The sequence below is a fragment of the Arvicanthis niloticus genome, chromosome 17, assembly GCF_011762505.2.
Source record: "Arvicanthis niloticus isolate mArvNil1 chromosome 17, mArvNil1.pat.X, whole genome shotgun sequence".
Classification (NCBI taxonomy): Eukaryota; Metazoa; Chordata; class Mammalia; order Rodentia; family Muridae; genus Arvicanthis; species Arvicanthis niloticus.
In genome coordinates, this window is record NC_047674.1 from 8828534 (window position 1) to 8848900 (window position 20367).

The 20367-nt window shown below is 38.6% G+C and overlaps 1 pseudogene; it reads right to left on the minus strand.

The window, feature by feature from the left end:
* Positions 1-13601: 13601 nt before the first annotated feature.
* Positions 13602-15111, minus strand: LOC117722603 (G2/mitotic-specific cyclin-B1 pseudogene; annotated as a pseudogene).
* Between the last annotated feature and the right edge of the window lie 5256 nt (positions 15112-20367).

Genomic DNA, 20367 nt, shown 5'->3' on the forward strand with positions numbered 1-20367 from the left:
GTCTCAAAGGCTGAAAACATTCTAGGTATAGATACCTATAGTTAGCAGATGAGGGCAGTAAACCTCAAAGATGACACATATAAGGAGAATAAAAGATGCATTTACAATATCCTATACAAGATTTATGAAGACATTTTTCTCAATTTGAGGCTCTCTCCTTTCAGATAACTTTAGTTTCTTTTGCACTGACCTATAACTATTAAGCACATCGACCACTGTTGCAAAGAAATAGGTAGGCTGATACTTTCCTCTCGTACATAGAGAAAAGTATAAGATCCCCTTTATCCCCACCGCTCACCAAGTTCCATAGAGATCAGTATGCACTAACCTCCAGAACATGGGCTGCCCATTCTTTCTAGACATTAGCCTACAGGTGGCAAAGACTGATTTATGAAAGAAAAAGGCTGTTAAAAGGAGTTTACTCTAAGGGCTATTATTAGATGCTAATTCTCTTGTGTCCCGGAGACTATACATACTTTTTGACTCATGCACCTCCCTCTAGTTCAAACTCAACAGAATAGCTGCCTAGTCCTGCCTCGGCTTCCTGAATGCTGAGATTTCAGGTCCATACCCAATGATCCATGTCAGTACTTAATATTTGATTATCCCTTGTAACTGCTCTGGAAGTAATGAAAGTATTCTGAAGAAACTCCAATGATGTTCTTCTCTTTGGTAATTGGACTAATTAAAAATGGACTTGAAAAGATTGGAATTTCTTCAGGTATCCCTTTCTGGGAAAAGGAAGAGGCTAAAGCTTCCAGGGAAGCCAATGCCTCGTTATCTTCAGGAAAGATTTAGACCTGGACACAGACCTTGCAGACTAGAGCTCAGGCAATGGTAACAGGCTGAGTAAGACCACACCATCATTGGTGGGATTTTTTTGTTTTTTGTTTTTTTATTTATTTAATATATGAGTGCTATGCTGCATATATATCCACCTGCCTGAAGAGGGCATCAGATCCCCCTATAGATAGATGGTTGTGAGCCACCATGTGGTTGCTGGGAATTGAACTCACGACCTCTGGAAGAGCAGCCAGTGCTCTTAACTGCTGAGCCATCTCACCAGCCCTGTTTAATTATTTTTAACTCCAAGTTCTCTATTTAAACAGAAAGCTACCTCAAGTTAACACGTGGGGGATGGGTCTGGAGGTCATTTGGCCTGTTTTCTTTTCCTTTCAATCTAGCCACATAGAATAAATTTCCTTTTCCCACTTTCCACAATTACTTCTTTATTCAATTGACTCTAGACCATGAGTGGACAAAGCTGCTTAGTAGCAGATTGTTAGCGCTAGGCTGTGAGCCTATTAACTCTAGCAATAGCGATTGTCTTCTCTAACTGCATTTTTATGAGCTTGGCGGGCTGAAATGTTCTTATTTTAAAGACTTCCACAATTTGACAAACCTATGCACTCTAGGACAGACTCCACATTATAATGTCCATGTTATAGCTGCATTTACAAACTTCCACTAAAACGGTATCTTCGGAAGTTTCACAAAACAGTCCGGAGGATGAATATTTTGTGGAATTCTGTCTAGTATACCTAATAAATGTGTAAGTTCACATCAGCATTACAATCACATTCTACAGAAATCTGATTTGCAGAGCCAAAGACTTGAGATGATAGTATAAGAAGCTCCTGGACTTCTCTCATAAAATGTGGTTATGCCCCGAAACTGCATTCACTCTCCCCCCCCCCGCTTCCCCCCCCCCCTCTCTCTCACACACACACACACACACACACACACACACACACACACACACACACACACACACACTTTTGGTAGGGAAAACATAATCTGTGTGTGTTTAGAGTCCGTGTGCTACCATTCTTTTTTCCCATCGCAGTCCTGTGAGAGTGGGCAGCGAGTGAACACCGGCAGTTTTGATGGGGAACTCTGACGTGATTTGGAGCAAATAAGTTACAATCAGAGGCTCCGGGCACTTTCCCAGTTACTCAGTGACCAACCTTGCTGTTACCCTGAGTTTGTGATAGTGGGAAAACAAGATATCAGTAGCCTAGCTAGAAATGTAACAGGGAAATACGGACTCCATCGAGGAAGAAAATCAATTCAAGCTCTCCTACAATATATTTTGTATTAACAAAATATCAACATCAACAGGAATTGCAGAAAATCATTACCCATTTAAACTCTGGAAAGGAATCGATAGAAATTGTTATAGAGGAAGCCTTAATACACAGACTTCAACACAGCTCACAAAAATGTACTCAAGTAGCTAAGAATACACAGAATTAGATGAGGGTATATGTGCCCAGTGTTTAGTAAAAATTCACTGATGAAGAAACACCATTGGGTTACAGAATTTAAAAGTGAACAAAGCAATTTTGGTATTGAGAGATGTAAGGTGAGTAGGGAAGAAAATTAAATAAGAAACAAGCCACTCAAGTGACTCGAAAAATACATTCTGGAAATACCCATGGAGCTGAAATGTCCAGTGTAAGGAATCAGAGCCTGCAGCTTTTAGGTTGGGGTAATTATTGGATAAAAGGGCGGAAGAGTACTCAACTTTTCCCGTTTTGATTCCTGGTTGGTTGTTGCTAGCAGTAGTTAAGGAACTTGAATGGTAAATCAGAGATTACCAGGTGATGAATGAATAAGTATCACTCATGCTGGCCATTATCAGAGGTGATAGGGTGGGGGAGGGGAAGAATCTAGACAGACAAGTTAGATTCTGGAATTGCCTTTGTTTAATGAAAATAAATGGGTGCTAGATATGGCATGGCGGGGGCGGGCAGGTGGCGGAAGTACCACTACAGTGAGCGATGTACTAAAGTGTGAATGATGGAAAGATGGAAGAGCAGCGGTGTGTGTGCAGTGAAGAGAAGCAGAACTGTAATGCTCAAAGGTGGAACTGGTCTTTGCCCAGTGTGCTGCAGCCTGGAGCTTGCGCAGAGGTAGACTCAGCCCCCAGACACGCCTACCTGGCGGTGAGATCCTCCTGTCTCTAGGCAACGACAGAGGCCTGAGATGAGGAATAGTTCATTTTCTGCAGTTTACCTTTTCCAAGGACCAGGGTGGCTGTAATAACACTGGAGTCTGTGCTGGTGTCTGTGTCTAGTTCAGGCAACAATGGAAATTTTACAGCATACAAAGAAGAATCTAAAACTGTATTTTCTCATTTACATTCACATGTAAAGATGATAATGTTTCATACGCAAAACAAAGTCTGACCAATGCTTCATGCCATATGAAAAATTTAAATTGCATTTTAAGTATATAGTGAGTCAGAGCAAAGATGTGTTTAAAGCACTAATATAGAAATTAAAGTATAAACGTTTATATTTTGTGATTACACAATGGTTTTTTAAACATAAGATGGAAATCCCCGTTACTGTGAATATGTGTGTGTGTGTACGTGTGTACACATATACCTATCTCTTAAAGATCTCTTAAGATTCAGAAGCAAAAAGACAAATATACAGATGAAAATGAGGAGAGGATGACTGGTCCTTTCTCCAGAGAAGATAGACAGAACTGGCCATGATGGCTCGCTCACATCTGTATCACATCGGGTTGCTCAAAAGGAGAAGGAAGGAAGATCAGAAACTCGACTTTATGTTCGGTTACATAACAAGTTTTAGGCTCAGCAGACCTTTTCTCAAAACAAATAAACAGAAGCAAAAGACAGGATACTCTGCATTACTGAAAGAGACAAAGGTAACGTAGGAAGTGAAAAAGAAACAAATACCAAGCTTTCCTCCCAGCCCCTGCTCGGAATGATGACTCTGAGACTAATGATTTATTAGTAAATGCCTAGGTTATAATATTCCGCTCATTTCCGACTACCTTGTAACTTATTTAACCCATTCAAAATATTATGTCTTCCAGAATATTTTGGTTAGTTACCTCTCCTCAGTTTCATGCGCTCAGGTCCAGGGAGAGTCTTCTGTTTATTATATCCTGAGTTTAGCTACCTGTTGGTTTGTATCTGTCTCCTTGCCGTTCCCTGCCAGATCTCCCCTTTATTGTATCTTGAGTTTCTCTGTGTGGCTGGTTACCTCTGCTCAGCTCCCATACTTCTGACCTTCTCTATGTTCGCCCTAGAATGGGGAATCTTCACCTAGCTCACTATTTCCCAGAATCCTCTTTCTTCCCGCCAGTGTTCTGCCTCCTCCTATTTCCTGCCTTAGGTCATTGGCCACGGCTTTTTTTTTTTTTTTTTTTTTTTTTCTCACAGACGATGCTTGTAAGAGATTCTGTCTACAAGGAAGCATGTCTTCCTTTCTAAGCCTGAGCTCTCAGGAGAAGTGGTCAATGCTGTCTTATAGTGTGCTTAACCTGCGGTCCTTAGGCTAAGTGTGGCTCAAGATAGTCATGAATGTGGACCAATACAAACTGTATTTGTTTCAAATTTCTTTGTTTATTTTTTAATGTGTGCGTGTGTTTAAACATTATTTTATTTCTAAGTTTTACATTTAAGAGAATAAAAACACAATTTGGAAAAGTAAAGAGGAGAAAATATCGGAGCAATTTTCTGAGGTCTGTGGTGTTAATTGGGAGTCATTTTAAAACGTAGACACCTTTGGCGGTGGGACAGTGGGATAGGAGAAGAGGTCTCAGGAAGCTGGGAAGTAAAGGCAAGAAAATGGATCTCTGCTAAATGTCACAAGTCCTATTACCAAAGTAACAAAGAATCACAAGATGCCACTTGGTAAATTCCTTTTGTTTTCTGCATTTAATGAGCCAGTTCAGTCATGATATGAACATAACACTACACGATACTTCATGGAGAGTTACGGAAGTGGTGGGGTGAGCATATGGAATCATAACGATGACAATGTGAGAGATTCTAATATGGAGGCGGGATAGATTCAGCATGATCATGCTGTAGGGGTAAAGACAGTGGCCGCCATCGTGCATTCTGACACCTGCTCAGAGTCTGTTTCTGTACCATTCATATAATACAGAACAAATGACTGTTCTGCCTGTCGGCATATGGAGTTCTCTGGCTATTCCCTTAGCTGGTTGTCAACACAGCCAGGGTCGGCATACAGAAAGGGAAAATAAACCATAGCATCGAGTTATGTGAGTTTGCCTCCCCAGCTCCACCAAAGAGAACTCCACACGGACCACTATACCATGTCCCCACACAAGCTAACCCTAGATTCTTGGCTTTACACCAGAAAATAATTTCAGAATGAGTTGGTATGAAACAGACTTGATGTTCACCACTAGAGATTTTAATAAAGATTCTAAGCAAAGGTTAAGAAAAAGTGCATCATGGCAGGACAAACTCAAATACACCCCACAATAAGGGGGTGGGTTTCTCAGACAGGGATTCAACTTCATTGTCTTTCCTAGAGTCAAGCCCTTTACTAGAATCAAACATGCCTTCAATCCCAGCACTCCAGTGGCAGAGGCAGGGAGATCTCTGGGTTCAGCCTAAGGCTGGTGTGGTCAGGAGAGTGAGTGTTTCAGGAGAGTGAGAGGTACACAGAGGAACCATGTCTTGAAATACAAATCACACACACACACAAAAACCCAACAACAAGAGTCATGTATAGGATTTTGGTGGTTTTCAGAATTTTCTTCAATAAGATAATTATAATTGTATTTGAATATTTAATTCAAATGATATTTAATAAGATCACAGGGTGGTTCCTGGGTATACCTGACAGGATTACAATTGCTAAGGGAACACGCAGGAGTATAGGAAAATCACTGCAGCCTAAACCAGAAAATATCTGGGAGGGGAGTCCAATTGAAGCCATTGCAATTTTAATATAAAAGACCCATATTTAAGGGAACTTGTCTCCGTGTTGGCAACCTTCACAGTAAATTTGACTTGCGCTGGATAGTTGCTTTTCAGTTGATGTGGTACATTAGCCAGACTCAAGGTAAGAGTCTCCCCCTTCTTCCTCTTAACCATGTTCCCATAATATTTCCAATCTTTCTATTCTACTTCAGCTATTGAGTATATACTAAATATTAGGGAATATGATATACTTATTGCATTTTATAAGACAATGACAGGAAAATTATTTATCAGAGTTATTTTATCAAGTTAGAACTTGAGTCTAGGCCACAAATCTGGGCTTTTTCACTGGTATAAGCTAAGGGTAAGTTTTTAGATTAAAATAAAACACTTTTAGCTATATAAGTTTACAACTCAGAAATCATATTTTAGTAGATAATTTTGAGGCACTAATTGTGAAAAAAGAGATCATTTTAAGAGCAAAAACCAGTTAAATTCTTTTTTACAAGATGGCAATTTTGTATTTGACCACCAGGTGGCGGAATTGTTCTTATTACTGTAGTAACTGGTAACTGTTTCCTAAACCTGTTTTCTGTTCTCTCCTTTGTTGTTTTGTTGTTTTGTGACTGGATCTTCACATGTAGCTCAGGGCTGGCCTTGAACTCATCACCTCGTACCTCAATACTAGGACCACAGCTGTGAACTAACAAATTTAACCTCTGTTCTGGTTCTGTGCCCTTTTATAAACATTTTACTTTGATTTTTCTCACCACCATTATTGTCATCCTCTATCTAATTTTAGTAGAATTACTTTTCCTTGCAAATAAATGGAAATATTGCCAGTTCAAAGAGAAGACAGTAATTTTAAAAATATTTCATAAATTCAACTTTTATTATTTTGTCTTCTTCTCTATTTAAAAATAGAATGGCATGGGTTTGTTTTAACTTTACAGGTTTTTGTCTAGAGGATCCCCCAACAGTGGATGTTAAATGCTAATCTTTTATTTATTTATTTACTTATTTATTTATTTATTTATATTTAATTTTGTATTGACTAAGTTCTATGTTTACTTTACATCACAGTCACACCTTCCTTCCCACCTCTCCTCCCAGTTCCTCCCTTTCACCTCCCCAATCCCCCAACCTACCCATTTTCCTTTTTTTCCCCAGGAAAGGGGAGGCCTCCTGTGGACATCAACCAGCCCTGGTATATTAAGCTTCAGCAAGATTGGAACTTTCTTTTCTACTGAGGCCAAACATGGTAGCCCAGTTAGGGGAAAGAGATCCAAAGACAGGCAATGTAGTCAGAGATAGTCCCCGCTCCTACTTTAAGAATACCACATGAAGACCCAGCTGCACAACCACTACATATGTGCAGAGGGCCTAGGTCCCACATCATTCATGTTCTATCAATGGTAGTTCAGTCTCCTTGAGCCCCCATTGGCCCAGGTTATTTGGCTCTTTCTATACTTTCATATGGTGTTCTTGACCCCTCTGGCTTCCTCAATCCTCCCTCCTCCTCTCTAACAAAACTCCCTAAACTCCACTTAATCTGTGAGTCTCTGTGTTATCATTCATCACTTGCTGGGTACAGCCCCTTGGATGACATTTATGCTGGGGTCTTGTCTATAAGTATCATCAATAGTGTTAAGGGTGACTTCCCTCTCATTGGATGCAACCCAGGCTGGTCTAGTCATTAGTTGCCCCTTCCCTTAAATTCTGCTCCATCTTCAACTCTTACACATCCTGTAGGCAAGGGATAAGGTTTCGTTGCTGGGCTCATGTCCTAATCTCTCCATTGGAACTCTTGCCTAGTCGCTCCAGCCTGCTTCTCTCATCATAATATACCAGCTACACCCTTTAAGATATCTGGCAGAAACCAAGATACTCTAAAAAAGAAAAAGGCATATAGCCTGCCTCCTGGTATCAGACAGTTGAGACAATAGACCCCAGGGACTCAGAGTTTCCCAAGGAGTCTTATGCTTGGAGGAAGGGGAAAAATAAAATGCTGAAGCATGGTTCTCACTAGAGAAGAAACTTGATATTAAACGGAATTCAGACAACCTATTACAATACTTTGCAGGACAGTCCAGATCCAAGACAGTGGATGTGTTTTGTAGAGCAACACCTTGACCACAATTGCATAGTTAAACATGCCTTTTGCCTTTTGTTTAAATCTGACCTCATGACACTATCTAGAAGACACACTTGAAGGTCATTTCATTGCTTTATTTGTTTCTCTGTGTAAAAATGATTGCTAATATTCTCTACATATTAATTAATGCTGAAGATTAATACAGTGGCACCTATTCCTTAACCAATCAGTTTCCTTCACAGAGTCCTTGTAATATTTCAAAACTTAAGCCCTATAGCTAGGGAAGACTCTCAACTACCTCATTTAGGTTAACGTAACCACCTAGGCCCATCCAGCCATGTGGCTAGCTATACCTTCCACATCTGTACACATGTCTATCTCTGATCATGTATTTTGGAAAAGGGCCTTTCCTCTTTTTTCTTCCCAGAGTTCTTTTCCCCCTCCTAGGAAGTCCCACCTTCCTCTCTCTACTGCCCAATCACAGACTTTAGCCTTTTATTGACTAACTTGGAGAGCAAGGTTTATACAATAAAATCTGGTGTACATAAGAATTTGTTCATCTTGGGGCAAACAGATTTTGGGGTATAGAATTTAGTAGTTTGAATATATAATAGCACCAGACCAACCCCAACATCTTTGTACTGTGTGGCATTGCAGAAAAATAATGACTTTGTTCTTCACTACTATTTGTCTCTTCAGTTAGCCATTGTTGGTAGGGCCTAGCTTGTCAGTGATACCAGAAATCAGGTTTGTACATGAGAAACCAGGAGCAGTACTGTAGACATATTGAGATATATAATATATATTGCATCCCCTAGCCAGTGCTCATGAAGAGCTGCAATACACAGTGTTATCAGAATGCACACGGGAGAATGCTGATAACTCTGCTGATGACATGAAGAGTAATGGGTTAACATGATGCTCCAAAGCAATGCTTATCATAAATGACCTGCACAGCACTGTCCTCCAGCTGCTTTAGTTGGAGCTGTGTCTGATTCCAGAAAACATTAATCCCTCTTCTTACCTCTTGGCTTTAAAGAGTTCAAGGTTCTAACTTCTCTAGAAGACTCTTCCACTTGCCCTCGGGCTTTCCACAGAATCACAAGCAGACCCCGTCTGCTTATCTCTCCCAATTGTCATCTCCATTGGATAAAATTGTAGTCATTATTAGCTCAGTTGTCCCACACTGAACTCCTCCTCAACCCCTGGGACTTTCATTACAGTCTACATTTTTTACTTTCTCTAGTTTGCTCAGTGGCAGGACCTAGCTGACCCAGCTTCCTAATTTTTAATTCTAGCTTACAAACAAACCATTATTTAATTAATTTATTTAGCATTTATTGTGTGTGGGAGAGGATATTAGAGGACAACATGTATGAATTGATTCTTTTCATACACTCTGTGGTTTCTGGGGACCAAACACAGTTCTTCAGGCTTGGTGGAAAGTGTCTTCACCTACTGGATCCATCTTAACAATGTATTCTGAATCCATTCACAATCACTAAATAAAAAATGGACTTCATAAGTCACTATCAAATATAACATCTAATGGTTATAATTTAAATTAAAGGATAATAGATGAACTTGTTTTTTAAGTTTGTTTTTACTATGTCATAGTAGAACAAACTGAGTTGCATGTCTACATTATAGTGAATTTTCTCTATCAGCTTACATTTATTATTAAGAAACAATTAAAAAAAGAATGGCAGGTCATTCATTTTAATCTCTTTTACTAAAACATTCCAGTGACATTTTATTCCTGCCCATAGTCTTAAAGCTTATCTTTAACAGCATCAACATGTTGGCAGCCAAAGTACATGGTTTGAAACTGAAAATGGATCCCTAGACAGAGTTATTAAATTAGCAGACTGGCAAGCTAAGGATGGATAAGATTCTGCATAGAGCCTTACCAACCTGTGTCAAAAATTCATTGCTTTTAATAATGCATATTCTATGACAGGTAAAGAAGGCATTTTTGGCAGAATGACCTAAGACAGGCTCAGTCTTGTTTATGAAATAAAAAAAGGGGGAGTGGCAAAGAGCTTTTGGGGCTGCTTAGCAAGAATCTTACATGGACCAAGAACAAGGAAATGGGCTACTTGGTAGGAATATGATATTGGCCAAGGACAAGGAAGTGTGATTCAGACAGGGATCTGACATTAGGCTAGAACAGAGAAGTAATTTCAGTCAGGAATCTAAATCTTAGGCTAGAACAAAGAAGTCATTTCAGACAAGAATCTAAATATTAGGCTAGAACAAGGAAGTAGGCTTCAGACATGAAAATGACTTTGGGCTAGGACAGGAAAGTTGGCTCAGATATTTTGATCATCCTGATAAGCCCTTAGACACAATGATCATGGGAGTGTTCACAGATTTTTTTTTATTGCCTTGCTTGTTCTTTGACAATTTGTGTTTATTGTCATGTTAGCTCCTTGACTATTTGCATCTATTGTATTGCTAATTCCTCAACCTAGAACTGACCTTAATACTTGCATGTAATTCAAATGGTATAAAAGCAAAAAGGAGGAGGGGGATGGGATAAGGGGTTTCAAGGGAAGGGAAATAGGGAAAGAGGATAACATCTGAAAGGTAAATAAATAAAACACCAAATTTTAAAAACCAATTGAATGAAGTTTTTATAGTTACAGAACTAATGAAAGTAATAAATCAAAGCATTTTAAAATATACTTGATGTGAGTACATCAAGTAGATGGATTACAGGAAAGTGAGGGAACCTATGCTATAGGTTGCAAATGGAATCTAATAATATTAGCTCTTGGGTTGATGAAAGCTAGTGTCTATTAAGTTGATGAATTTCAAAGAGGCTTACCTGCTAATTCTATGGATGTTATGTCAGAGTAAAGATGGACAATGAAGAATTTTAAGAGAATAATAGGGCAAGATAAGTTGGCCCTGGATCTATACATTTTAACTCTCCCCAACCATCCTAAAAGAACTGTCTTCACTAGGTGGTGATTGCCTATGCTTTTCATTCCAGTACTCATACAGATCTCTGTGAGTTCTAGGCTGGTCTGGTCTACAGATCGAGTTCCAGAATAGCTAGGGATACACAGAGAAATCATGTTTCAAACAAATAAACAATATCCACCCCCCCCCAAAAACAAAACATAACAGGATTTATCTTAGTATTCTTTCCTGTTGCCATGATAAAACACTATAACAAACGCAATTTATAGAAGGAAGGTCTTATTTGTGTTTAAGGTTTTATGTGGGGCAGTGGACCGTGAGAGGAAACCTCGTGAGGTCAAGCTACAGCTAGAAGCCCCAGGGACCATAAAGGACAGTAGGAAATTTGCCTGCTCTCAGCACCAGGGGACTACCAACAGGGATGAGTACCTTGATAGCTACTAAGTTGGATAACATTGGAGGGTTGAAGAAAGGCATCCCTTCGCATTCTACATTGAATCTACAGTTTAAAAAAGTAGTGTATCAATGTATATTGACAAACTCTTTGAAGCAAGAAACACATGAAAGCAACAATTGAGAAGGATCAGAAAGAAGCTATTCTACCTACTGCCATGCTGAAAGATATACCAAAGCTCCTATGATTTAGAGACACACAAATTCTTTGATTTGGCTTAATTGGTCTTCAAGTTTCTCTAAGCAGGTTTTCTTCATATAACCTGTGACCACTTGGTATTTGAGTTTGGATACAGGACCTCAGTGCTACAAAAGCCCTTCTTAAATTTTAGTCTGGCTTATTGAATTATATTTTTAATTAAACAGCCCATCTGTCAGTGGATTTGTGGCTTTAATCAGGCAAACCAAACAGAGCAATTAGTTACTAGTGGTTGAAAAAAAAAAAATAAGCCACAGTGTTCTCAATAGACATTGATCCTGTTTTTATGCTTTTAAATTCTGACACGAGGAATGGTAGTCATAAAAGACCTGCTGTGAAAGGAGAAGACAGTGATAACAAGGCTCAGACACACTGAAGCGAATTACCTGCAGTAAATGGTCTGAATGTGGGCCAATATGAGATCAGGGAGTAAGCATTTAAAGCCTCTATAATAGAAGACATGTAATGAGACAAAAGAAATGAAGGATGGAAATGTAATGTGTGGAAGAAAATCATATAGAAGATTAAGAAAATTACATTGCTATTGTATTTTATTCAAGCACAGTGAATGACCATCACTGACAATAATTCATGAATTAAGCCAGAATAGTACACAGGGTAACTCTGTTTTGTTTTGTTTCCCCATTTCTTCCCTTACCTTTTTTTTTTTCGTTTATGACTTGGATAATTGCAGATACACAATCCATATACATGAAACCTCAATGAGTGGAGATGAAGCAGGCTGTGATTATCTAGCTGAAGGCAGGAATTTTCCAGCAGTGTATCCTCTTTGTCAGCCACCTCGAAGCTAGATGTATATATTAATAACTATTTAGTTGATGAGTGCATGAGTTGTCAGAGTGTTCTCCCATGTTTCAGTGAATCGCCTCACATGCATGTTATGTTCCTTTGTTGGGTAGATGTTTCTATGTGGGTGGAAGGTCTTTCTTTGTAATTAATCTAATGTCATATACATACAAGTATGAATAAAAAAGCTTCTTAATTTTTATGATAATACAGCACTGGACACAGGCACTCATGGGAAAATGAAATGTAATTTGCACTGTTCTGAGTCTGTGTTTCTTTTTTCTAGAGAAAGATGATAATCTTAAATCTAAGATTTCATCCACATCTCAGTGAATATCAGTTAACTTGGAGAAGCTGAGAGGGAGCAAATGCCTTTCTATAGGCTCTGGCTGATGAGTTCAGTGTTCAGCTCACCTAGACACATAAATGGGATTAATATTTCTGTTTATTAACTAAATTAGTGTAAAATAAGAGTATATTTGCTCCATAGAGTTTAATAGTTATTTTAAATGGCACCACACACAGAATCCATTGATGTTACATGTTTCCATATGGTTTTATTTGATGTACTGTATATTGATGAGACATTTTACTATACTTACTTAAATTCAAATCTAAGTACATTTCTTTATTCTTTTTTTTTTTGCCATCAATACAATTTTATTCAACTTGATATCGGATGTATAAATTAAAACAGCAAATGAGACAGGATTTCTTTTCCAGTTGGAGTTACAAGACAGGAGAAGTAGCACCTTGGTATGGTGCCAGCCACACTCATCTGGCTGTCAGAATTGAAAGCACACCCCCCTGGGAAAGCTACTATACATGAAGCCAAGCAAGACATCAAAGAGCATTTAGGAAGCACTGTATGGAGGGCAACAAGAGAATATCACTAAGGGAATGATTGAATATATTACATACAGTTTGTTCACACTAGGAAATGCATCAGTATAGGCATTGAAAGGAATGCTGAAAGGAATACTGTTGATAAAATGAACCCATATAAAAATTTGTCCTTGATAGTATATGCATAATTATATCTACACAGGATATACAAGAATATACCCTTATCTGTTGGTATTGAGATTTGGGGGCAAATTCTTTTAAAAGACACCTTTAATTTTGAACATCCTATTTTACATAACAAAAATACTTGGTTTCAGATCTGAAAGTTGGCAGCTCAAGAGACAGTGGTTAAAGGTGGCAACCACCTCTAAGAAAATGGAACAAAGGACTAGCTGGTAGACTCAGAGTTTAAACCAGAGCCAGACAGAAGCCTTTGCATGATATAAGGACACACAGTGAAGGAAGTATATAAACATATAGGATACAAATATATACATTAGTTGGTAGCTGTTAAACTAGAAGCAGTTCTTAATATACTCCTAAGTTCTTTGACAATGTTTGTTATCTTAAAGTCAGAAGCAATCATATTCAAATGAGTTAAGCTATGCAAAGTAAAAAGTCACAACCTTTATTGAAGAGCAAGTAAACACGGTATCCTATGTACAGGAGGCACATGGTGCCAACTGCATTTGCAGATGTAGTAGTCCATTGGAGTTAAGCTTTTGTCACGGCCTTAGACAAATTCTGAACTAGCGTACAGTTCAGCTGTGCCAGCATGCTGACCTTAGCATGCTTAGATGTTGCATACTTGTTCTTGACAGTCATGTGCTTTGTAAGGCCACGGTTCACCATGACTATATTCTTAGCCAGGTGCTGCATAACAGGAAGCAGGGATTCTTCCGTGTAGGACAGGGAGTGCATGCTGCAGAGTTGGTGTCCATACACCGTTGTCAAGAATTTTCAGTGCTAAGCAAAAAGCCCCAGCTGCAATTTGAGAAGGAGCAAAATGCACCATGTCATAGTCCAGCATGGAGAGCTCCATGAGGTATTTGGCCACAGTATGCTGCTCGACGTCAACCTCTCCAATTTTATATGCTCTACGGAGGAAGTGCAGAGGCAGAGGGCTACCCAGATTGAAGTTCAGAACTCTCAGAATCTTCATCTCCATCTGTCTGATCTGGTGCTTAGTGTAAGTGTTGTTAGTCACAAAAGCAAAGTCACCTTTTTCTGGAGGGTACATCTCCTCATATTTGCTTGCCATAAACATGGCAGTCACACCGACCAGCTGTAGCATCTTCTTGGGCACACAACTGTTCTGCATGAACTGATCAATAATGGACACAGTCATGTACATGGTCTCCTGCAGCAGCTTAAATTTCATTTGAACCTGTATTAGCCAGTCAATTAGGATGGCTCTCATGTTTCCAGTGACTTCACGACCCAGTAGGTATTTTGGTCTAACTGACTGCTCTTCCTCCAGTTGTCTGAGATAAGCATAGATATCTTTCACATATTCACTACAGAGGTTTGGATCAGCTCCATCATCTGCATCTACATCACTCATTGCAAGAATTACGTCAGAGAAAGCCTGACACAGATATTCTTCTGCAGGTGCATATCCAGATGTTTCCATTGGGCTTGGAGAGAGATTATCAACCAAAATAGGTTCAGGACAAAGCTTCTCTTCTGTAACATGTTCAGGCTCAGGCTCTGCAAGTTCCACCTCTGGCTCACACACAGGCACCTTCTCCTCCGCGGGTTTTGGGAGGACTTTAACAGTAACTTTTCCAGCACCTAATGTTTTTGTTTCCTTTTTCAGAGGCACTCTTGCCTGTTCACTGACTTTATTACCAATGTCTCCAAGAGCAGTTCTCGATCTCAGCCCAGGTTTGGAGGCAGCAGCAATTGCCACAGGTGCACGCTTGGTGCCTGCCATACTGATCTTGGCATTATTTTCCGTGTTAATTTTGGTGTTCCTAGTGACCCTGAGCGCCATGGCTCCTCCTGAAGCAGAGGTTCGCCGAGAAGACACCTCAACCTCTGGCTGCCCACGGCTAAACACTAACAGCCGTTCCTCCACAGCACGCCCCATTTCTTTATTCTTAAATGCTTGCAGCTTCTAATGTTTGTTCATGGTGGATCTTCTGCAGCTTCCTAAACTTTGCAATCATACTTCATGAATTCATCCTTTTTTCCTGTCCCAAGCTGATTTTCAGAGCTAATTGCTATTATTTATTAATTATTTTAATTTATTTATGAGACAAATTTGCTAGTATTTATAGCCCCAATGATTTAAGCTCAGCCACCCACCTTCATCAGGCTAATTAAACAACGTAATAATAGTGAAAAACAGAAAAAAGGTTATTTAATGTGGCCATGTTGGGAAAAGGAACAAAGAGGCCCTGCAGCTCTACCCCAAGTTTCTCTTTACTGTCTTGATATAAAGTTCAGGTTTAAATAGAGCGTCAGAGCTATCTATAGAAATTTCTTATTTTTACTTAATAAGTCCATTTTTGCTCTGCTCACTTTTAATCTATATTTCCATATTCAGGGCATTAGACAACCAGTTTGGAATTCACTGGCTTGAGGTAGCTTTGATGCCTGTTGTTGGTCTGTTGCCATAACTCCCTGTATTAAGGTCACCAAAAACCAAGTAAGATTCTGTTGATCTAAAAAAAAAAAAATCACTGTCAATAGAATGAGATTTATGGAGGTGAGGACCATGTGGCCTCTTGGGGTTCGTTATCTCAATAGTCTAACACCAAAAGGATGAATACAAATTTTTTTCTTTGGAATATCTTCACTCCTTCTGGGTGGGTATAACAGTGCCTCGCTATGTAGCTGGCACTAGATTTCAGTTTGCTATGTAGCCATCATTAGCTTTCAGTCTGCAATGTAGTTCAGACTGGTTGTAGTCTCAACTCAGCCTTTGACTCATTGAAATTACAGGTGTGTTTCACCAAACACCATTCAAACAATTGCTTCTTTTATATTTTTAAAGAGATTGCTAAGTACCAATGATATCACCAAATATCACCTAAAGAAAGATAACAATTAAATGTAGGGAAAGACTTCCTTATGCTGGCAGTTTACACAGCACAATCGATCCCAGTGCTCTCTCTTCCTAAAAGACATCTAAACCCGGGAGGCCCCCGTGAATTTGTAGCTACATGGTAGGATGTAATAGAACAAACAAAAATTCAAAACAACAAATATTCCAGTTGAGACAATAGAAAATGTTTGTCTTCTCTCTTCTTTTAGAAGATTTCTTTGTAGAAAACTTGAGATTACCTTTTCCAAAGATATGTAACTTTGAAAAGCTAGATAAGTGAATCCAGGAATCTCCTTCCTCCTAAAAAACTTGGGAACCATCTCTATGAAGTAAAATTATTAGGACAGAGAGAGCCATTGTCTTGGTCATTGTGCTATTGCTGTGAAGAGACACCATGACCACAGCAACACTTATAAAAGAAAATAGTTATTTGGGGCTAGCTTACAATTTGAGAAGTTTAGTCCATATTATAATCATGGACTAACAGACTAATCATGGTGGGAAGCACAGCAGCACACAGGCAGAGGTGGTGCTGGAGAGGAAGTTGAGAATTCTACATCAGATCTACAGATAGCAAGAAGAGAGTAACATGGGGCCTGGCTTTGAAAACCTTAAGCCCACATTTGAAAAGCTTAAGTCCACCCAAGTGACACACTTCCTCCAACAAGGCCACCTTTTAATGATTGTCAAGTAGCACCCACTCTCTAATGACTAAATTTTCAAATATATAAGACTGGGGGGGGGGGCACTCCTATTCAAAGCACTGCAGCCATTGCACTAGTTCTTATGAGAACCCAAGTTCACAGTACTTCCAGTTGTAAAGATAAGAGTCTATATTTTCCTGTGGTTTTTTCCCACTTAACTAACACAGATGATGACTCTGGTTTAGAAATAAAAATTCAAATGGTCTATGTGATGCTGCTTCCTTGAGAAGTAGTTATTGTTATGCTGACAGAACAAATGTCCTATCTGCTTGGCTACATGAGAGTCTGAGGATTTTTTTCTCTGTGTATTGTCTTTAGTGGGCTGGGCTATGATGCACATCACAATCTGGTTTCAGTGTTGGTTTAATAATAAAATGGTTTGCCTTCTCTTCTTCCTTTGTAGATAGTTTTTGTTGTTTGTTTATCTGGCTTGGTTGTTTTTTGTTTTGTTTTGTTTTGGTAGGGAGGAGACTGGTTTTAAGAACACTTTCCCAATCCATGCTTTTATGTTTATGCTGAGGAAAAGAAGTTCTGGGTTGAAACAAACAAACAAACAAACAAACAAACAGAAAAACATGTCAATAAAAGCAGGGTATAAAACATCACCACAAAGGTTGGCAAATGAAAAAAAACATAATTATATTTCTTGGCTTTGTAAACTTTGGTGATATAAATCATAAGTAGATGGAGATTTGAGGAAAAAATATGATGTGTGGATGAGAATAGAGCAGATATTTTAAGAGAATTATTATTTCCACTCACACAAATGAGGATATATTGAATAAATAATAGCTAGAACTGATAAACAAAGATGTTATAAAGAGGCATTAATTAGTGCTAGAAACTATAAGAAGAAATAGATAGTAGATGTGAGTGCTTGACTTTTGTTGCACAGATGGTTGCTAAGGATTAGCAAGAGGGAGATGTAGCATTGGCTGGAAACCTTTCTCTTTATCAATAAATGTGCTTACTTTGCAATCTTTGGATATTTTGTTTAGAAAAATGATAAAGGTTAAAATATATAGATTCATAGAGGAAAACTAGATATATTAAGATAAAAGCCTTGACTCACAGAGGAAGGATTTTTGGGTTTTCAGTGAAATGCCTTAAACATACTTTTAAATTTCATGAACTTGATGCTCCTTCCTTAGCTCATTTTTTATTCTACTTCTCCCAAGAACTCTGGGAGTCCAGAAATGGAGAAATCTCAAATTGAAGCGTGCATTTTAAGATGTAGGCCAAAGTGTCAATTTGTGAGATTTGTGACTTTCTGGATGTGGAATAGATGCTGACACCATGTCTGCACTCTGCATGATGCTAAAATAATCAGCTCTGGAGGAACAGGTTCAGTTCAGTTAGCTTTTGTCAGCTTGTCCTGTCCTTTATTTCTGTCTTGCACACACACTGCCAATGCCTTCTAGCACTAATACAAAAGTTTTATAATTGGATTGACTATGGATCAATTACAGGTTGCAATTCAGCTTGGGTGCACACATATCCACCATACCCATAAGCATCTATTTTCTCAGAGTGCTGAGATTGAGGACCTTTTGTTAACCACAGTAATAGTAATAAGTAGAATCACTATAATTTTAATTTTTTTTTAATTTATTCTTCTCTCATATATTACATTCTGAATACAGTTCTCCCCCTCCTCTCTTCTCATGCTTTCCATTCCTCCTCTGTTTCCCTTCAGAAAAGGGCATGCCTCCTAGGAATATCAACCACATACAGCATTTCAGGTTGCAATAAGACTAGATGCCTCTCCTCCTGTTAAAGTTGGATGCTGGATGAGGCTACCAAGTTGGAGAAAAAAAAGGGTCCCAAAAGCAGACCAAAAAAGTCAGAGACAGTCCCCACTTCTTCTAGCAAGCAACAAGCTACAAAATCATAGCATATTTGAAGAGGGCTAGATCAGACCCATTCAGGAGCCTTGATTGTCTATTCAGTCTCTGTGTGCCCCCACGAGCCCAGGTTAGTATATTCCGTGGGTTTTCTTGTGGTGTCCTTGATCTCTCAGTCTACTGCAATCTTTCCTCTCCCTCTTCTTCACAATACTCCAAGCTCCTTATTGGCAGACACACAATTCAAACAGAGGTTTGGGTGAAAACTAAATAGTGGCATCTTATGTCATGAAAAGACTCAGGAATTGTCAACAACAACAACATCAACAACAAGAAGAAGTCAGGCTCTACAGTTTAATCGTCTGAGACAAATTTTAGCTCAGTGTATGACTGAAAAAATATTTGCTTCATTTGACTTTACTAATCAAAAGCCAGTAAATTTAAAAATAAGTGTCAGTAAAAAGTACTTCTCTCAAGTAAATTTAAAAATTAGGTAAAATATGTAGGCTGGTATGCTTATTTTTGTTACCTTAAATAAGTTCTCTTTGTGAATGAAATCACACAGTGGGATTAGGAGGCATATTGTTTACATTTAGAGAAGAAATCGACTATTAATATAGTAAAATTCAAGGCTGTAATCAGGCCCTAGATAAACACGCTGGAGATACAGTATTTCACATCACATGAGATTACTGGAAACTATTTTGACTTTATCAGTGATGCTGAAGTTTCCTAACGCCTTTTTCAGAAGGGTGAATTAGTTTCTAAGGAAATGGACTTCTTTCGCACCTTCTATCTTCTTAACTTTCTATCCTGCCTCAGATAACATCACAATGAACTGGGAGATATACATATATATCTCTGGGATACTGAGAATATTAGATCATATAGTAATGTAATTTTTTTAACTTTTAAAGAACCTATAAACTATTTTCCACTATGATTGACAATTCACATTTTAAAATTCTAAACAGGTTTGTGAAATTTATATGATCTAGAGTGTTTTTTTTTTCTCCTCTTTGGTTTTGTAATCAACATTCATTATCTTTCTTTTTGGTAGTGACCATTCTAAATGATGTGAGATTAGATCTCATTGTGCTTTGGATGGATATTTCAAGATGACTGGTAACTCTGATCATTTTTTCACAAACATCTTGGCCACTTGCTTACCACATTTAGAAAATTCTGCATTTTCATAAGCTTCTTTTTTAAAATCATGTTGTTCTTCTGTTATTGAGTTGCACGTATTCTTGATAAATATTTTCATGTGAGAGCTTTTATGGTAGTTTTTTTTTCTTTTTCCATCAGAGTCAAATTAGCAGAAAAATGTGGACTTATATGATAAAGCATAGGTTCAATTATTTAAATGTACCTATTGTCTTGTTTTAGATATTTGCCTCTGCTGTTTTTGTATACCATAGTTACATGTAACCATGGGAAATAGTTTTCCATTTTCCACAATACTCTGCTTCAAAAAGTGAGTCAGAATCTCTGTTTTCTGAATGAGGCTTTTCTTTTCATTAATTAATTAATTAATTAATTACATCTCAAATTTTGCCCATCTTCTGGTCACCCCTCACAGAACTTTTCCCTTAATCCTCCCTCCCCTTTGCCTCTGAGAGGGCAGCCCCTCCCTGCTATTCCCTGCCTTCCCCAGTACACCAATTCTCTTCAGGATTAGGCCCATCCTCTCCCACTGAGGCCAGATACGGCAGCCCTCTGC